The sequence below is a fragment of the Arachis hypogaea genome, chromosome 17 (assembly GCF_003086295.3).
Source record: "Arachis hypogaea cultivar Tifrunner chromosome 17, arahy.Tifrunner.gnm2.J5K5, whole genome shotgun sequence".
Taxonomy (NCBI): domain Eukaryota; kingdom Viridiplantae; phylum Streptophyta; class Magnoliopsida; order Fabales; family Fabaceae; genus Arachis; species Arachis hypogaea.
The window spans coordinates 45,848,406-45,867,766 of NC_092052.1; the positions used below are offsets into that span (position 1 = coordinate 45,848,406).

The 19,361-nt window shown below is 32.4% G+C and overlaps 1 long non-coding RNA gene and 1 other non-coding gene across 2 annotated transcripts; one reads left to right on the forward strand and one right to left on the reverse strand.

Moving 5' to 3' along the window:
• Positions 1–1,168: 1,168 nt before the first annotated feature.
• Positions 1,169–1,408, forward strand: LOC140180796 (uncharacterized). The gene is made up of 2 exons (XR_011874761.1): positions 1,169–1,216; positions 1,260–1,408. It is a non-coding gene; the product is annotated as an uncharacterized lncRNA (long non-coding RNA).
• A 16,937-nt stretch (positions 1,409–18,345) lies between these two features.
• On the reverse strand, positions 18,346–18,453 carry LOC112768200 (small nucleolar RNA R71). The gene has a single exon (XR_003185638.1). It is a non-coding gene; the product is annotated as a small nucleolar RNA R71 (small nucleolar RNA).
• Positions 18,454–19,361: the final 908 nt, after the last annotated feature.

Sequence of the window (19,361 nt, forward strand, 5' to 3'; positions counted from 1 at the left end):
AATATATTCCCAGGAATTTTGAGATGGGAATATCTTATTCCCATGTTTGGTTCAAGGTTTAAAGAATTATTCCTAGGTATGTTTTATTCCAAGGAATTCAATTACCACCAATTTAATTCCCATCTTCCCCATGGTTATCTTTAATTCTAATGGGAATGGAATGTATATCACAATGCAAAATGACTAAAATGCCCTTCAACTCTAACCCTCTTTCTTCAGATTTTTCACTCATTTCACAAAAAACCAAACCCTAGCAGAGCAACTCCTCCATGAAAACGAAATCCTAGCCAAATTTTTTCCCAAATTCATGGAGGTTCCACCGACGTCGGCGCCGCCTCGCCGCTGATCTGGATTCGCACGACCACCGAGCTCCTTATTCTAGAAGGAAGATTCACTATCAACCGTTCGCGTTCGTGTTCATCATCACATCTCACCTCTGTTCGTGTTCGCGTTCGTGTTCGTGCTCGCGCTCGCGTCTGTCCTCTCTCCTTCCTCTGAGCTCGGTTGCTTGCGCATCTCTCGCCTCCGTCTCTGCTCGAGTTGTGCTTCCTATTCGTGTCGTCTCCCTCGCCCCTCTCCCTCCTCACATCTTCCTGTTCCTGTTGATCTTTTTCAAGCACAGGTTTGTTCTAGGTTTGAAATATTGGAATTGGAATTGGAATGTGTTTTATTGTTTCAATGAAATTGGAATTGAAACAATTTTCTAGATATATTTCAATTCGTCTAAACAATTGTTCTAAGTTTGTTCTAGGTTTTTTCAACCTTATATATGATTGTGGATGCAACTCTAAATAACTTTGCCGAATCTGTTTCCAGGCATTGGTAAAGATTGGCTTCACGCTGGATTTTCCTGCATTTTACTCTGCCTGTGCGGTAAGACATCTTCATAGTTTAATTTGTAGTAAATCATCCTGGAGAAGTTGCACATCAAATTGACTACTAGTGGTTAAGCCAAAACTATCTCAATTCTCAATGTTTGTTTACACTACTATTATCCATGCCTTAATTTCTGTATGCTCCTTTCTTGGGATAATAAGTTGAAAATGCTTTATTAGTCATATGGAGAAAGAAATAATGCAATGGAGAAAGAAATTTATTTAGTCCTTGTTTGATTGCTTTCAACTGCATAGTAGGCCTCTCATCTATGCAAGATTGTCATTTGATACTACAAAACAAGGAAGAATTACTCTTGATCTGAACCAGTTTGTATATTGTAGTAAGTACACACTTTATTTTGATATGTTCTACTTCCTTTTCAGCTTCCAATTGTAGAATATGATTCAACTGAGAGGACGTATTCTGAAGATGATTCATGTATGCTGCACTTTGTAAAATTTCTCAAATGCATTTCTATAGCCAAGTTAACTTTGTCCTGCATACGCTGAGATAATCATTTTTGAGGTTTAGATATTTCTCCTATTTTGAGGGCGTGGCTTGCAACCAAGAAGGTCTTGTAGTGAATATCTCACTGCAAGGAAAGGGTCTCTCTGGAAGCATATCTGCTGCCATTTCTAGTCTTAAGAGCTTGACTGGTCTCTATCTTCACTTCAACTCTCTCAGTGGAATTTTACCCAAGGAGATTTCCTCCTTGACTCACCTCACTGACTTGTATCTCAATGTCAATTCTCTCTCTGGTGATATCCCTCGTCAGATTGCCAACCTCTCTAATCTTCAAGGCAGGTTGCTAACTTCTTTTTACTATTTATTATTATTATTATTATTATTATTATTATTATTATTATTATTATTATTATTATTATTATTATTATTATTATTATTATTATTATTTTTTGTTCTTCTTCATTGCATGCTTATCAGTCATCACATCTGAGATTCGTCAAACTGCTGAATACTTTAGTGACTTAACAGTGCTTTTGGATTTAAGTTCTGAGAATGGAAAAATTTGGTGGTCCAATTTTGACAATAAGACAAGAGTTCTTGAACTTGCCAACTTTTATTCTCTGCATGTTCATCTTATCCCTATGTGTGAATTGGGAAGTACTACTTATTTTGGTCCTGTGTTATTTAGTTTGGTGAAATGAGTATTTTGAGTAGCTGTAAAACAGCTTCAAGATTTTAATCAGGTTAATCTTCTTACACATGCTAGAATGATGGAATCTGAATTACATATGATCTACTCATAGCATTGGGTTTAGTAGGTATCACAAGAATGCAGTTCATGAGTTGTGTGAAGATGTTCTTATTTCATTTTGTTAGCTTAATATATTTTTTTTAATTCCATTGTATTTGGATTTTGGAAAATATAAAGTGGTAATTCTTACCTTTATTCTTTCCACATTTTAGTCTGCTATAGTAATCATTATATAGAATAAATAAATAGTAAAGTCTTCTAACTAAATATTTTAATATTTTAATATTTGGATTATTTAACATGCGAAATATTTCTGAGGTTGTACTTTGTGGAGTTTAAATATTTTACCAATGTGATGACCACATTCTTACATGTATTCATGATTCTAAGTAAGGGAATATCAGGCTCCTTATTCATATAAATACCTTAATTTTTTTATGATACTACAGACAGAGCCTTATTCAAAAATGTATATAAAACATCACAAATGTAGGTGCTGGGACAATTTAATGCTCGATCACCAATTTTGTTTTTCTTCTGTTCATTATTCCAACAAATCATATTTTTTTCCAGTTTTCTACTTGAACGGATGTTCTCTGTTCATGTACATGATGTTCTGTCCATGTTCCATATTTCATTATTTGATTTGTCAAAATGTGATTTGTTTTATGTTGAAGCTTACATTTGCAGCAACATAAAAACTTCTTTTTCATACATTCCATGTTTTATGATTCTGTTTTGTCAAGTTGTAACTTGTCTATTGTTGGGACTTTACTTATATTTGGAGCAACACGGAAATGTCTTTTTCATATGTTCTTATCTTTGGGGGTAAGAATTAAATAAATTGACAGTATTTCCCAGGTTATTCATTTTGTTATCAGCACCAATTTATGTTAGAATGACATGAGATTTCTGAGTGAGTTTTGTCGATCAATGCTCATGTATTATATTGTTTACATTGGTAAGGCTAGTCTATAAATCAAGTGTTTTCATAGACTTCCTCTCCTCCCTCTTTCCGCAGGTTCATAGTGTTTACATAGAATAAATAAATAGTTAAGACTTCTAGCTAAATATTTTATTTTATTTTTTTTTTGCAGAATGGATCCCAAACAGAAGATGAAAGTTATTGCCTGCTTGATTTTACATTTCGAATTAATGAATGACCTTATGGTTAAGTTGTTGATGATTTGCTATATTTTGATTATATTGCAATTGAAAAAAAAGAAAAGAAAATGGAATGATAGTTATAGTAAGCAAGTAATAAGAGATGTTAGTGTTGATAGAATTATTTATTTTAGTAATCTAGCATGTATAGAGAACACAAGAATGAATAGATGTGCTTTTCATGCATTGTGTAACATGCTTAAAAGGGTTGGAAGGTTAGAACCAAGTAGGAATATGGGTGTGGAAGAAATGGTTGCCATGTTTTTACATATTATAGCACATGACGTCAAAATTAGAGTAATAAAGAGACAATTTGTGAGATCTAAAGAAACAATTAGTAGGCAGTTTAATGATGTATTGCTTGCTATTTTGAGATGTCATAATCTCTTACTGAAGAAACCTCAACCATTTAGCCAAGATAGAATGGATGAACGATGAAAATGGTTTAAGGTAATTTATTTTGCTAATGTTATTAAATCTCATATGGTTGGTGTTCTTTAGGATTGAGTTAATTGATCTTTGTTTTGGATTTTAGGATTGCCTAGGAGCCTTAGATGGTACTCATATCAAAGTCAATGTCCTTGAGGCTGACAAGCCTAGATATCGAAACAGAAAAGGTGACATAACAACCAATGTGCTTAGAGTGGTTGCTCCCGATATGCAATTTATCTACGTACTGGCGGGTTGGGAGGGTTCAGCTGTGGATTCTAGGGTATTGCGAGATGCACTATTTCGCAATGGGTTTAGTGTTCCCCAAGGTATTTTATTGAGACTTTAATATGTTATCAAAGTAACCATTTGATCTTTCATTAATTTTGTTCAATTGTGTATGTCACACTAGGTCATTATTACTTATGTGATGCTGGATATATGAATTGTGAAGGATTTTTTGCACCTTATAGAGGACAAAAATATCATTTGAGTGAGTTTAATCCACATAATCAACCCAGTACAGCTCAAGAGTTTTTTAATATGAAACACTCACAAGCTAGGAATGTCATTGAAAGTGCATTTGGAATATTGAAAGCAAGATGGGAAATTTTAAGGGGAAGATCATTTTATCCTATTAAGACTCAAGGAAGAATTATAACTGCTTGTTGCCTTTTGCATAATCATATTAGAAGAGTGATGGTTGTGGATCCTATTGATGAGATAGAAGATCAAAATATACTTGGAGTAGATGGTGAGACGATCCACCATATTGAAACGAGTGATGCTTGGGGTAGATGGAGAGATCAACTTGCACAAGAAATGTGGAATCAATGGAGGAGAAGACATCATGCTCGATAATTGTAATAATTTTTCTATGTGTGAGGTTGTCTGTCGTAACATTGATTTCATTTTGTTTATGTGTTTGTGTTCTTGGATAAGAGTTGTGCATGTATGCTTATTAGTGCAAGTAATTTTTTACTTTTGAGACTTCTTTGTAACTTTTATTTGGATAATAGTAATGTTTTTTTAGTGAATTTAATTGTGATAATGTTAATTTTAATTAAATATATTTGTTATTAGGGGTATTTTAGTAAATTTGAAAAGATTAGAATCGATAATAATTTTAATTAAACATATTTTTATTAAGGGTATTTTAGTAAATTTTTTATTAGAAGTATTTTTGTAAATTCAAAATGTAAAAAAAGTAATAATTTTAATTAAACATATTATTAAGTGAAATTTAGAATCAATAATAATTTAAGTAAAGATATTTGATATTGGGGGTATTTTGATAAATTTAAGAAAAAAATAGAATCAATAATAATTTTAGTTAAACATATTTGATATTGGGGGTATTTAAGTAAATTTAAAAAAATAGAATCAATAATAATTTTATTTGAACATATTTAATATTAAGGGTATTTTAGTAAATTTAAGAAAATTAGAATCAATAAACAATTTAGCTAAAGGTATTTGATATTAGGAGTATTTTAGTAAATTCTAAAAAAAATTAGAATCAATAATAATTTTAGCTAAATATATTTATTATTAGGGGTATTTTAGTAAATTTATTATTAGAGATATTTTGTAAATTAAAAAAAACAATGTAAAAAATAATATTTAATTAGCTTTATATTTAATTTTTAGTCATTAATAATTTAATTTGAATGAGTAAGGGTAATTTTGACATATTACATAATATGGCCAAGAAATTTAAACTCAACCACACAAAAATTTATTCATTCCTAGGATTATTACATAACATTCCAAGACATTAAATTTTATAAACAAACATAGGTATCTTCTATTCCAAGTAATCTTATTCCTAGGTATTATATTCCTAGGAATAACATTCCTAGTAATAAAATTTAATCTTTGAACCACACACACCTTAGTGGCATTCGGTCAAGAGAATGGGACTAATGGTAAAGGATATTGATTAATGGTGATAAATGTGGCTAGGTGTCAAGTTCTGAAGTTGCTGAGTCAGCAGTTCAAGTTATAAATATCTTAAACAGATAATTATGAAAGTTGGATATATTAAAACACAAGCAATAATATATATGAGTTACTAATATAAATGACATCAGTAACATAATGATAAAAGATATACGATGAAGCTTAGCAAAGCTAAGTTCACCGAAGAGTACCGTTATTTACTCATATCGACAGATACCGAGCTTGATAATAATATCATTAACTAAACTCTATTTTTAAATTAAAAATGTTATTTACTCATATATATATATATAATTTTCATTACTTATAAATTACTAAAATTATAGTTTTAATTATGTAAAATATTTTATCATAATATATATATAAGAATATGAATTTAATTGAATTCAAATAGTTATAAAATTAATTTAATTACTTATAATAAAATAATTTCTAAAAATAAGGAACTCCAATTTATAAAATAAATTATAACTTATTTATATATATATTTTTAAAAATGTGGGTCGTTACATAGCTCTCTTAGCTGAGTTCCACTGCTGGAAAAATAGATAATGGAAAAAGGAAGCAAAGACTTTCTTTAGAACTAAGGTTGCAAGGCTACTACTTTTTGCTGAAAAGTCGTAATGTTGTCTAAGAATTAGATTAGTTTATTTTTTTTCTAATATAGAATTGTAATTTTTAAGTGTTTATTTTGAAAGTTGAATTCATTTTTTTTCTAAATGTTTCATTCATATTTTGTTATGTACATAATTCATATAAATCTGTAGAAGATTAATTTTTTAGTATTATATTTGATAACCATTGACACTAGCCTACTACTAAGTCAATTAGTAGTTAGGTTAGAACTTATGGATTGATGTTGATCAAGCCATTTGATATACTTCAAACATAGAAGTAGACTTAATGAGCTTGGTTCCTCATAATTGTCAGGATATGGTTATTAGACAAGGATAGTGACCCCAATTCCCATGTCTAGCCAAGAATTCCTTTTATTATTCATACTTAAAACCCAAAAATACCAATTGCTTGATTCTTGTTGTAGTAGTCTAGTTGTTTACTTAATTCTAGAATAGAAATAGATTTATATGCTTCCCTTGTTAGATTGAAATTGCTCATACCTTGCTTTAATTGCTTGATCTAGTTTCTTTCACTTTAAGATTTCTTTCATGTGAAGTTTAGTAGTTTAAATTCTTGCTTATGACTCCCAACCCCAAAATTCTAACCAATATTGATGCACATATTTTCCCATTCCTTGTGAGATGACCCAAGATTTGAATACTTAGATTTACTTTTATTGGGGTTGAACTTTGTGACAACCATATTAAAATTTGATTTGAGGATCCATTGTTGGTTTAGAACTATAGTTGCAACGTGACTATTTTTGTGAAATTCTTTACCAACGATAATCAACACATCATGCTGCTTTCAACGAAAGAAACGGTAGTGTTAGACTCAGATTTACCATAGACATATATATATCGTTAGAAATCTCTGGATGTTGGCTTTCTAATGCCACTGTAATTGCTTCATTTGAACCTCTATACCTCAGGTTATGCTCGATGGAGTATGAAGAGGTCACGTTGGACGCATGATGAATCATGTTGGTCGTGAGTTATTTTCAGATGCTAAAATAAGAGGGCCATTCAAGGCCCAAAATGAATATCCACTATAGACTATTATATATCATTAGAAATCTCTGGAAGCTAGCTTTCTAATGCCGCTGAAAAAAACTTCATTTGGGCCTCTATAGCTCAAATCATCCTTTTTGGAGTAGGAAGAGGTCAAAGTTGTAATTTTTCTTTGAACTTCCAATCCTTGGCTTGTTTCTAACTCTTGCTTCCTTGGGAGCTTCACTTAGTGGCACGTTGGATGTGCCCTTGCTTCTTTAGAGGCACGTTGGATGTGCCCTACTTGTGTGAGCTTGGGATTGTCATCTCTTGGAGTCTCTGTTTGGTCTAGCAACCCTTCTATTTGATCCAAAAGCTCTCTGTTTGCTTCCTCAATCTCTTGCTCTTGAGTCTTCCTCTTGCTTGCTTCTTTTCATCATTATTCTTATTTATTTCTAACACTTTCCTACACACACCAAAGCTCAAAATAACTCCAAGACACATTGATCAAAAGCACTAAAATATCAATTAAGAATAAGAAAAATATTAACTTTATTCAAAGAATTAATAAAGAAAATAACTAAAGATGCTCATGCATCATCGAACTGGAGCATAGAGCATTTTGGACGATTAAATTCTTAAATTTTTTACGCCAAAGGTGTGAGTGAAAAAGACTACTACAACTCAATAAACTTAATGAGCTTAGGAGTCAAACATATGACAATACTTAGCTATACAAGGAGAGAACAAAAGGGTGGTATGACAAGAAAATCATCTCAAGAGATTTTGAAGTAGGACAAAAGGTGTTGCTATTTAACTCACGATTGAAGTGATTCCCAGGAAAACTCAAGACAAGGTGGTCTAGACCCTTTGTGGTGAGTAAAGTGTCTCCATTTGGACACACTGAGGTAATATAGAAAAACAATGGAAGAGAATTCACAGTGAATGGGCAGAAATTAAAGCATTAACTTGGAAAAAAAATATTCCGACAAAAATTGGTCCAAATTCTATCCTAGAAAGTGCTATAAGTCAAGCTAGTGACGTTAAAATAGAGTTTGTTGAGAGGAAACCCAATCACTTAGTATTTTATTTTTTCGCCTAGTTAGTTAATTTCAATTTTAATTCTTTAAGTAGTGTGTCAACATCCATAAGAAGCTGGGGAAGGGGCGCTCAACACCCAACACTAGCGCCCATCATCCATATAGAAGGAAAGGCATGGCACCCAAGGTAATACCCCGAAAAATTTTTTGAAAATTAAATAATTAGTTAATTATGAGTTATTATATTAAATTGAGATTTTATTTTTAAGAAAACTATTTTTAACAAAAATAATTAAATAAAATTTTATGATTATTGAAGTTTAATTTAATTATGACTTATTCTTTTAATTTGAATTATTTATCAAAAATTATTTTGATAGCCAAAAATTAAATTGATTATTATATTGGATAACTGCAAATATAGTAGTAATTATAATGTTATTGAGTTTGGATTTTTGGCTGTGAATGATTGGCTGTGATTTTGATTGAGTTTTTGGTTGTAAAAGTGAATGATAATTGGTTTTGGTGTTAGTATGCTGATGATTATATGAGTGTGAATTCAAATTCGTTTAGCGCTTATGTACATCTTACAAGGTTTTTTGGGATTGAATGGTTGTCGAAAATTTTAATTTTTACTTAATAATGTAATTGGTTGCTGAGTCAAGTTATAAAGAGTAAATTATGAGATTGAGGTTTGATAAATGATAAACACATCGAGTCTGAGTTTCTAAACTGTGTTCTTGAAATTGATTTCTTAACTAAAATTAGTAATTTTGAGAGTTTATAAATGCTTGTATAAGGATTGGAATCATATGTCGATTAATGAGAACCTTATGTTTGAAAAGTGCTGATGGAAGGCTGGTAAACTGTCGATAAGTTATGAAGGTGAGGGAGCCCGTAAGGGTAATGAAGTTGAGTTTTAAGAGAAGGTTCTGTCCGAATACTTGTAAAAATAAATGAAAAGATGGTTTTGATTAATATTAAATGTAAAAAGAACATGGTCGGAAGGTTTTGTATAGTTTGAATGGACGTGTGAATTTTTCCTTTGGTTTTATTAGCAACAGATTTAAAAGGGAGGTGAATTTTATTGAAATAAAAAGAGGCTTAGATTTAAAGAAAACATTTTGATTATTGAAAACTTATTTTGCTATTTGAAATGATGTGATTATTGAAAATGATTTGTTACTTGAAATGGTTGGAAAGGGTTTGAAAAGTAGTTTGGTTGGGACCTTTGAAGGGTGGCAAAGTCCAAATTTTAGAGGAAATACTGCAAAAATTTTTATAAAACTCTGAGGCTTTGTTTAAAGCATTATTTAAAAGAAATTTTAATTTAAGAACCACATTATTTGATTTCAATTTGTTAGGAAAATAACAAATTATGCTATGATTTTAAGTTATGGAGAAAAGCATTCTGTTTTGAGGTCATTTATTAAGAAAAACATTATGTTTTAAGTTTAGTTTATTGACAAAAGACTTTGTTTTAAATTATAATTTGAGTTCGGTTTATTAAGAAAATGAATTTTTAACTTAATTAAACGTTAAAGAAGTTTGGGTAATTGGAAATCAAATGTTTTGATGCTAAGACTGATGAACGGATGAAAGTATACCTATGTGGTGATGTGGAGGTATGAGTGATTACATGGTGATGCAGAGGTGTGAGAAATTATGTGGTGATGCGGAGGTAAGATTGATTGTTTGGTGATGCGGAGGTATGATGAAAAGAAAGAAAATGAGAAACCACGAATGGAAGAAATAATTGAAAACGGATAATTATTTATGAGAACTGTATGTTTGGATGGGCCTTTGTGCAAAAGTGCTAACGCGGAAGTGCACGCCTAACTGATAGCCTAGGATTGCTAATGCGGGAATGTCCACCTAACTGATAGCCAGAATAAAAAACATAATTGATAATTGTTTGTTTTACTGGGCCTTTGTGCCAAATGGCTAATGCGAAAGTGCCTGCCTAACTGATAGCCTAAGGTTGCTAATGCGGGAATGTTCGCCTAACTGATAGTACCGTTTTTTACAATGATGCACATTAAAATGTTATTATGACGTGGCCTAACTGACACGGGTAACCGTGATGCCAAGGTATCTTGAATGACATGGGTTCGCCCATGATAATACTAATGTGTCTAACTGACATAGTAAAGAAACCATATTCGGGGTTCACTCCGAATAATGTCGGGTTACGGGTAGACAACTGACGTATGAGCTCATGGCCTGCACTAGGAATAGGCATGCATCATAAATTGTTTGCGCACATAGATTTGATTGTGGTTGTTTATTCAATTTTCCTGTGATTGTGTTGTTTGCCTTGGTTACTTGCTTGTGTGCCTAATTAGATATTTTGTTGATGTTGTGAACTTAGTAATGTATTGGAGAATGCTACTTGTGGCTGATGAACTGTTAACGTGACTGAGATTTTACTTAAGTAATGTGACTTAACGAAAGGGATTTAAACAGTTTTAAGTAAGACTTATGAATGATTTTAAGGGTTTAATAGAGAAAACAAATTTTGGGCCGTGAATTAACTATTTATATTTTATTCTGTATTTTTACGGCATTCACTTACCCTACTGAGAACATACGAGGACGACGTTCTCACCCTCCTACAAATTTCCTTTTAAGCAAAAGGTTCAAGAATCGTTAGCGCGGAGCCGCGACTGAACTTCAGAGTTTTATGTATATATATATACATTTCCGTATTTTCTGCATTTGGTTTAGTCTTAGATTTTATTTTCCCCTTGCTGTTTATTGTCTTTGATTTTTAAAGGAGTAGGACTTGTATTTGAAAATTTTGGAATACGTCTATGTATGTGATACTATGTGATTATATATATATATATATATATATATATATATATATATATATATATATATATATATATATATATATATATATTATATACTATGTGATTTTATATGTATGTATCATTTTGGCTAAGTGGTTAAAAGTAAAGACTTTTCATTTTCTTGATTAAAATTCTAATCCGTATTCGTAAAGGCTCAGTATTAAATAAAAATCGTATAAAATAAAAAAGTTTAGAGTTGGGTAGTGCTCGGACTTTTAGTACGATCATGAGGTGCTAAAAGTTAGGGTGTTACATTATGGTATCAGAGCAGTTCATTCCTGTTAGAGCCTTGGGAATGGACAGACTATGCTTCCTTGCATACTCTAAGTGTTTGTCGTGCAATAGAACTTGTCCTAATGACAAGAGTTTGAGTTTTATATGCATGAGTGTCTATTGATTAATGTTGTTAGTCGGCCATTGCATTTCTCGTGGTATTAGGTCTCGCCAACTTAATATTGATGATTTATGTATACGAGAACACTAATGGGTTATCATGGACAAAATAGAAGTAATAGGTAATGCGAATCGTGGGTTTTGGAAGCGTTAGAAGTTGTGTCTCAGGGTTGCTCGGTACGTATCTTGTTCTTCCATGGTTTGTCTTGAAGTTTTGTCTGAGGTTTCTTTCTTGTAAAAGTGAACTAATTATTCTCCAATCCTGTTCCTTGATCATATGCGATTTTCATTCGATCTTAACTGTATATGTTTGCTTGAATTCTTTGAAATATCCGTTTTTCTTGAGATATCATGCCTACCTTGTAACTTCTACTTTGCAACCACACGTCAACACTATCATCTCTATGTCATATGAAAATTCAAGTATTTGAAATTTTATATGTATCTATATGAGTTGAGACTTTTTGCTTTTTCCATAAGGTATTTCAAAAAAATAAAGTGTTGAAACTATATAATATTTTGTGTAATATGCTAATTTTCGAGGATAAAAATTTTTATAAGTGGGGTAGGATGTAACACTCCGAATTTTTGAAAATTAAATAATTAGTTATTTATAAGTTATTATATTATATTGAGATTTTGTTTTTAAGAAAACTATTTTTAACAAAAATAATTAAATAGAATTTTATGATTATTGAAGTTTAATTTAATTATGACTTATTCTATTAGTTTGAATTATTTATCAAAAATTATTTTGATAGACAAAAATTAAATTGATTATTATTATTATTATTGTTATTATTATTATTATTATTATTATTATTATTATTATTATTATTATTATTATTATGGAAGGTATCAAACGTAGCCTTCAAAGGAACCAAAGAAAAGGAAATGGAACTTGACTTACTATGCATGTATATATAATCAAGACATATGTTTTATTTCTTTATTAAACCATGACACCTAATATTTCTCAAAATGAAACACTTCCCTAATCACATATAATCATCATGAAAATTCATTGGCTTCTTTTCCTTTCATACGGAGAGAGAGAGACAGAATGCTTGCATGAGAAATCCGTGACGCACACCCAAAACTCCGGCTTCGATTTTTTATGATTCGTAATTCCAATCAAAAATCTAATATGGTAAAAGTGTTTATATCCTCCTCTTCTATACATTGGCATTACTTTTGTCTGGTAGAAGTTGACAGTGACGTAACTCTTCTTTCTCTTGAGTTCGGCCAATTGGAGTTCTAGAAGGTACAAGCGATTTCTGACGTTTTCTTCTTCAGCGACTCGGTCAGAAAGCTTCTCCGAAGTTTTCATTATTTTGATTTCATACGGAGGTAGGGGTTTTATTTTAAATTTAACAATTTTCAATTTAAGAATGCCCAAAAGTATAGTGGATAACTGCAAATATGTTAGCAATTATAATGTTATTGAGTTTGGATTTTTGGCTCTGAATGATTGGCTGTGATTGTGATTGAGTTTTTGGTTGTGAAAGTGAATAGTAATTGATTTTGGTGTTAGTATGATGATGATTATATGAGTGTCAATTGAAATTCGTTTAGCACTTATGTACATCTTGCAAGGTTGTTTGGGATTGAATGGTTGTCAAAAATTCTGAATTTTACTTAATAATGTAATTAGTTGCTGAATAAAGTTATAAAGAGTAAATTGTGAGATTGAGGTTTGATAAATGATAAACACATTGAGTTTGGGTTTCTAAATTGAGTTCCTGAAATTGATTTCTTAATCAAAAGTAGTAATTTTGAGGGTTTATAAATGATTTTACAAGGATTGGAATCATACACCGATTATTGAGAACCTTATGTTTAAAAAGTGTTGATGGAAGACTGGTAAACTGTCGAGAAGTCATGAAAGTGAGGGAGCCCGTAAGGTAGTGAAGTCGAGTTTTAAGGGGAGGTTCTGTCTGAATTCTTGTAAAAATAAATGAAAATGTGGTTTTGGTTAATATTAAATGTAAAAAGAACATGGTCAGAAGGTTTTGTAAAGTTTGAATATACGTGTAAATTTTTTTTTTGGTTTTATTAGCAATAGATTTGAAAGGGAGCTGAATTTTATTGAAATAAAAAGAGTCTTAGCTTCATAGAAAACAATTTGATTATTGAAAACTTATTTGATATTTGAAACACTGTGAATTTTTAAAATGATTTGTTACTTGAAATGGTTGGAAAGGATTTGAAAAATAACTTGGTTGAGATCCTTAAAGGGTGGCAAAGTCCGGATTTTTATAAAACTCTGAGGCTTTGTTTAAAGCGTTATTTAAAAGAACGTTTAATTTAAGAACCGTATTATTTGATTTCAATTTGTTAGAAAAAGAATAAATTATGTTATGATTTTAAGTTGTGGTAAAAAGCATTCTGGTTTTAGGTCATTTATTAAGAAAAATATTATGTTCTAAGTTCAGTTTATTGACAAAAGACTTTGTTTTAAATTATAATTTGAGTTTGGTTTATTAAGAAAATGAATTTTATCTTAATTAAACGTTAAAGAAGTTTGGGTAATTGGAAATCAAATGTTTTGATGCTAAGACTGATGAACGACTAAAAATATACCTATGTGATGATGTGGAGATATGATTGATTACATAGTGATGCGGAGGTGTGAGAAATTATGTGGTGATGCGGATGTGATGAGCGGATAATTTATACGCTTTTTGGCATTGTTTTTAGTATGTTTTTAGTAGGATCTAGTTACTTTTAGGGATGTTTTCATTAGTTTTTATGTTAAATTCACATTTCTGGACTTTACTATGAGTTTGTGTGTTTTTCTGTGATTTCAGGTATTTTCTGGCTGAAATTGAGGGACTTGAGCAAAAAATCAGATTCAGAGGTTGAAGAAGGACTGCTGATGCAGTTGGAATCTGACCTCCCTGCACTCAAAGTGGGTTTTCTAGAGTTACAGAACTCAAAATGGCGCGCTTCCAATTGCGTTGGAAAGTAGACATCTAGGGCTTTCCAGCAATATATAATAGTCCATACTTTTCTCGAGGATAGACGACGTAAACTGGCGTTCAACATCAGCTCTCTGCCCAATTCTGGAGTTCAGCGCCAGAAATGGATCAAGAACCAGAGTTGAACGCCAGAAATGGATCAAAACCTGGCGTTCAACTCCACAAATGGCCTCTGCACGTGGAAAGTTAAAGCTCAGCCCAAGCACACACCAAGTGGGCCCCGGAAGTGGATTTATGCATCAATTACTTACTTCTGTAAACCCTAGTGACTAGTTTATTATAAATAGAACTTTTTATCATTGTATTCGCAGTCTTGGTTACTCCGGTTCCCCTCTGGGGCCGAGGCCAATGAACTCTCTTATCACTTATGTATTTTCAACGGTAGAGTTTCTACACTCCATAGATTAAGGTGTGGAGCTCTGCTGTTCCTCAAAGATTAATGCAAAGTACTACTGTTTTCTATTCAATTCAACTTATTCCACTTCTAAGATATTCATTCGCACTTCAACCTGAATGTGATGAACGTGACAATCATCATCATTCCCTATGAACACGTGCCTGACAACCACTCCCGTTCTACCTCCGATTGAACGAATATCTCTTAGATTAATAATACAGGGGACCGAGTCCGAGATATTGGGATCTTCGTGGTGTAAGCTAGAATGATGGCGGCATTCAAGAGAATCCGGAAAGTCTAAATCTTGTATGTGGTATTCCGAGTAGGATTCAATAATTGAATGACTGTGACGAGCTTCAAACTCGCGATTGCTGGGCGTAGTGACAGACGCAAAAGGATAGTAAATCCTATTCCAGCATGATCGAGAACCGATAGATGAATAGCCGTGCCGTGACAAGGTGCGTTTACCACTTTCACTGAGAGGATAGGATGTAACCATTGACAAGGGTGATGCCTCCAGACGATTAGCCGTGCCGTGACAGGGCATTTGGATCATTTTCCCAAGAGAAGACCGAAAGTAGCCCTTGACAATGGTGATGCATTACATAAAGCCAGCCATGGAAAGGAGTAAGACTGATTGGATGAAGATAGCAGGAAAGCAGAGGTTCAGAGGAACGAAAGCATCTCTATTCGCTTATCTGAAATTCTCACCAATGATTTACATAAGTATTTCTATCCCTGTTTTATTAATTATTTTCGAAAACCCCATTACTATTTTATATCCGCCTGACTGAGATTTACAAGGTGACCATAGCTTGCTTCATACCAACAATCTCCGTGGGATTCGACCCTTACTCACGTAAGGTATTACTTGGACGACCCAGTGCACTTGCTGGTTAGTTGTGCGAAGTTGTGAACCATGGTATTGGCATCATGTTTTTGGCGCCATTACCAGGGAAAGAAAGAGCAATGAATTTTACATAATCAAAGTGTAATCACAATTTTTGCGCACCAAGTTTTTGGCGCCGTTGCCGGGGATTGTTCGAGTTTGGACAACTGACGGTTCATCTTGTTGCTCAGATTAGGTAATTTTCTTTTTGTTTTCTCTTAAAAAAATTTTTCAAAAATCTTTCAAAATTTTCTCATCTGTTTTTGAAAAAAAAAAAGTTTTCAAAAATTTATTTTTCTTCAGAATTTTTAAGAATGAATTCTAGTGTTTCATGATGATTTGTTGAATCCTGGCCGGCTGTAAAGCCATGTCTAATCTTTTGGACTGGGGTTTCAACTTATCATCACAAGAGATTCTCACACACTTAGTTGCTCTATACAGAAAAAAATATCAATATCTTCTAAAGCTTGGCTGGCTATTAAGCCATGCCTGACCCTTTGATTGGAGCTTTAGACTAAAGAGCATAAGATTCTTGGAATTCATATTAAAAATTTTGGAATCCTTATTTTTCTTTTTCAAAATGATTTTCGAAAATTTTAAAATAAAAATACAAAAAAAATCATAAAATCATAAAAATCAAAAATATTTTTTGTGTTCTTGTTTGAGTCTTGAGTCATGTTATAAGTTTGGTGTCAATTGCATGTGCATCTTGCATTTTTCGAAAATAATCATGCATTCATAGTGTTCTTCATGATCTTCAAGTTGTTCTTGGTAAGTCTTCTTGTTTGAACTTTGCATTTGCATGTTTTGTGTCTTTTCTTGTTTTTCATATGCATTCTTGAATTCTTAGTGTCTAAGCATTAAAGAATTCTAAGTTTGGTGTCTTGCATGTTTTCTTTGCATTAAAATTTTTTTCAAAAATATGTTCTTGATGTTCATCATGATCTTCATAGTGTTCTTGGTGTTCATCTTGACATTCATAGCAGTCTTGCATGCATTCATTGTTTTGATCTAAAAAAATTCGTGCATTGCATAATCTTCATGTTTTTCTCTCTCATCAAAAAAATTCAAAAATCAAAAAAATATCTTTCCCTTTTTCTCTCATTAAATTCGAAAATTGGATTGACTTTTTCAAAAATTTTTAAAATCGAGTTGTTTCTTATGAGTCAAATCAAATTTTCAATTTGAAAATCTTATCTTTTTCAAAATCTTTTTCAAAAATCAAATCTTTTTCAAATTTCTTAGTTATTTTCGAAAATTCCAAAAATATTTTTCAAAAATCTTTTTCTTATTTTTATATCAAATTTTCGAAAATAACAATAACAATTAATGTTTTGATTCAAAAATTTCAAGTTTGTTACTTGCTTGTTAAGAAAGATTCAAACTTTAAGTTTTAGAATCGTATCTTGTGATTTCTTGTGAATCAAGTCATTAATTGTATTTTTAAAAATCAAATCTTTTTTTCAAAAACTAATTTCTATCATATCTTTTCAAAAATATATTCTTATCTCACCTTTTCCAAAAATTTGATTTCAAAATATCTTTTCTAACTTCCTAACTTCTTATCTTTTCAAAATTTGTTTCAACTAACTAACTAACTTTTTGTTTGTTTCTTATCTTTTTCAAAACTACCTAACTAACTCTCTCTCTCCAATTTTCGAAAATATCTCCCTCTTTTTCAAAATTTCTATTTAATTAACTAATTATTTCAATTTTTAAATCTTAATTTTCGAAAACTACTAGCCTTTTTCAAAAACTATTTTCGAAAATCACTAACTCTTTTTCAAAAATTATTTTCGAAAATCCTCTCCCTCTCTCATCTTATTCTATTTATTTTTTTTATCTACTAACATCTCTTCCTCACATCACTTACCAAATTCGAACCCCCTCTTCTATCTGTGTTCGAATTTTTCTTCTTCTCTTCTTCTACTAACAATAAGGAACCTCTTTACTGTGACATAGAGGATTCCTCTTCTTTTCTTTTTCTCTTCTCTTTCTTATGAGCAGGGACAAAGAAAAAGGCATTCTTGTTGAAGCTGATCCAGAACCTGAAAGGACTCTGAAGAGGAAACTAAGAGAAGCTAAATTACAACAATCCAGAGACAACCTTATTGATAATTTCGAACAAGTAAAGGAGATGGCAGCCGAACCCAACAACAATAATGCAAGGAGAATGCTTGGTGACTTTACTGCACCTAATTCCAATTTACATGGAAGAAGCATCTCCATTCCTACCATTGGAGCAAACAATTTTGAGCTGAAACCTCAATTAGTTTCTCTGATGCAGCAGAACTGCAAGTTTCATGGACTTTCATCTGAAGATCCTTTTCAGTTCTTAACTGAATTCTTGCAGATCTGTGATACTGTTAAGACTAATGGAGTAAATCCTGAAGTCTACAGGCTCATGCTTTTCCCTTTTGCTGTAAGAGACAGAGCTAGAGTGTGGTTGGACTCTCAACCCAAAGACAGCCAGAACTCTTGGGATAAGCTGGTCACGGCTTTCTTAGCCAAGTTCTTTCCTCCTCAAAAGCTGAGCAAGCTTAGAGTGGATGTTCAGACCTTCAGACAGAAAGAAGGTGAATTCCTTTATGAAGCTTGGGAAAGATACAAACAGTTGACCAAAAAGTGTCCTTCTGACATGCTTTCAGAATGGACCATCCTGGATATTCTATGATGGTCTGTCTGAATTATCAAAGATGTCATTGGATACTTCTGCAGGTGGATCCATTCACCTAAAGAAAACGCCTGCAGAAGCTCAAGAACTCATTGACATGGTTGCTAATAACCAGTTCATGTGCACTTCTGAGAGGAATCCTGTGAGTAATGGGACGCCTATAAAGAAGGGAGTTCTTGAAGTTGATACTCTGAATGCCATATTGGCTCAGAATAAAATATTGACTCAGCAAGTCAATATGATTTCTCAGAGTCTGAATGGAATGCAAGCTGCATCCAACAGTACTCAAGAGGCTTCTTATGCAGAAGAAGCTTATGATCCTGAAAGCCCTGTAATAGCAGAGGTGAATTACTTAGGTGAACCTTATGGAAACACCTATAATCCATCATGGAGAAATCATCCAAATTTCTCATGGAAGGATCAAAAGCCTCAACAAGGCTTTAATAATGGTGGAAGAAACAGGTTTAGCAATAGCAAGCCTTTTCCATCATCCACTCAGCAACAGACAGAGAATTCTGAGCAGAATCCATCTAGCTTAGCAAACTTAGTCTCTGATCTGTCCAAGGCCACTGTAAGTTTCATGAATGAAACAAGGTCTTCCATTAGAAATTTGGAGGCACAAGTGGGCCAGCTGAGTAAAAGGATCACTGAAATCCCTCCTAGTACTCTCCCAAGCAATACAGAAGAAAATCCAAAAGGAGAGTGCAAGGCCATTGATATTACCAAAATGGCCGAACCCAAAGAGGGAGAGGAGGACGTGAATCCCAGTGAGGAAGACCTTTTGGGACGTCCAGTGATCAATAAGGAGTTTCCCTCTGAGGAACCAAAAGAATCTGAGACTCATCTAGAGATCATAGAGATTCCATTGAACCTCCTTA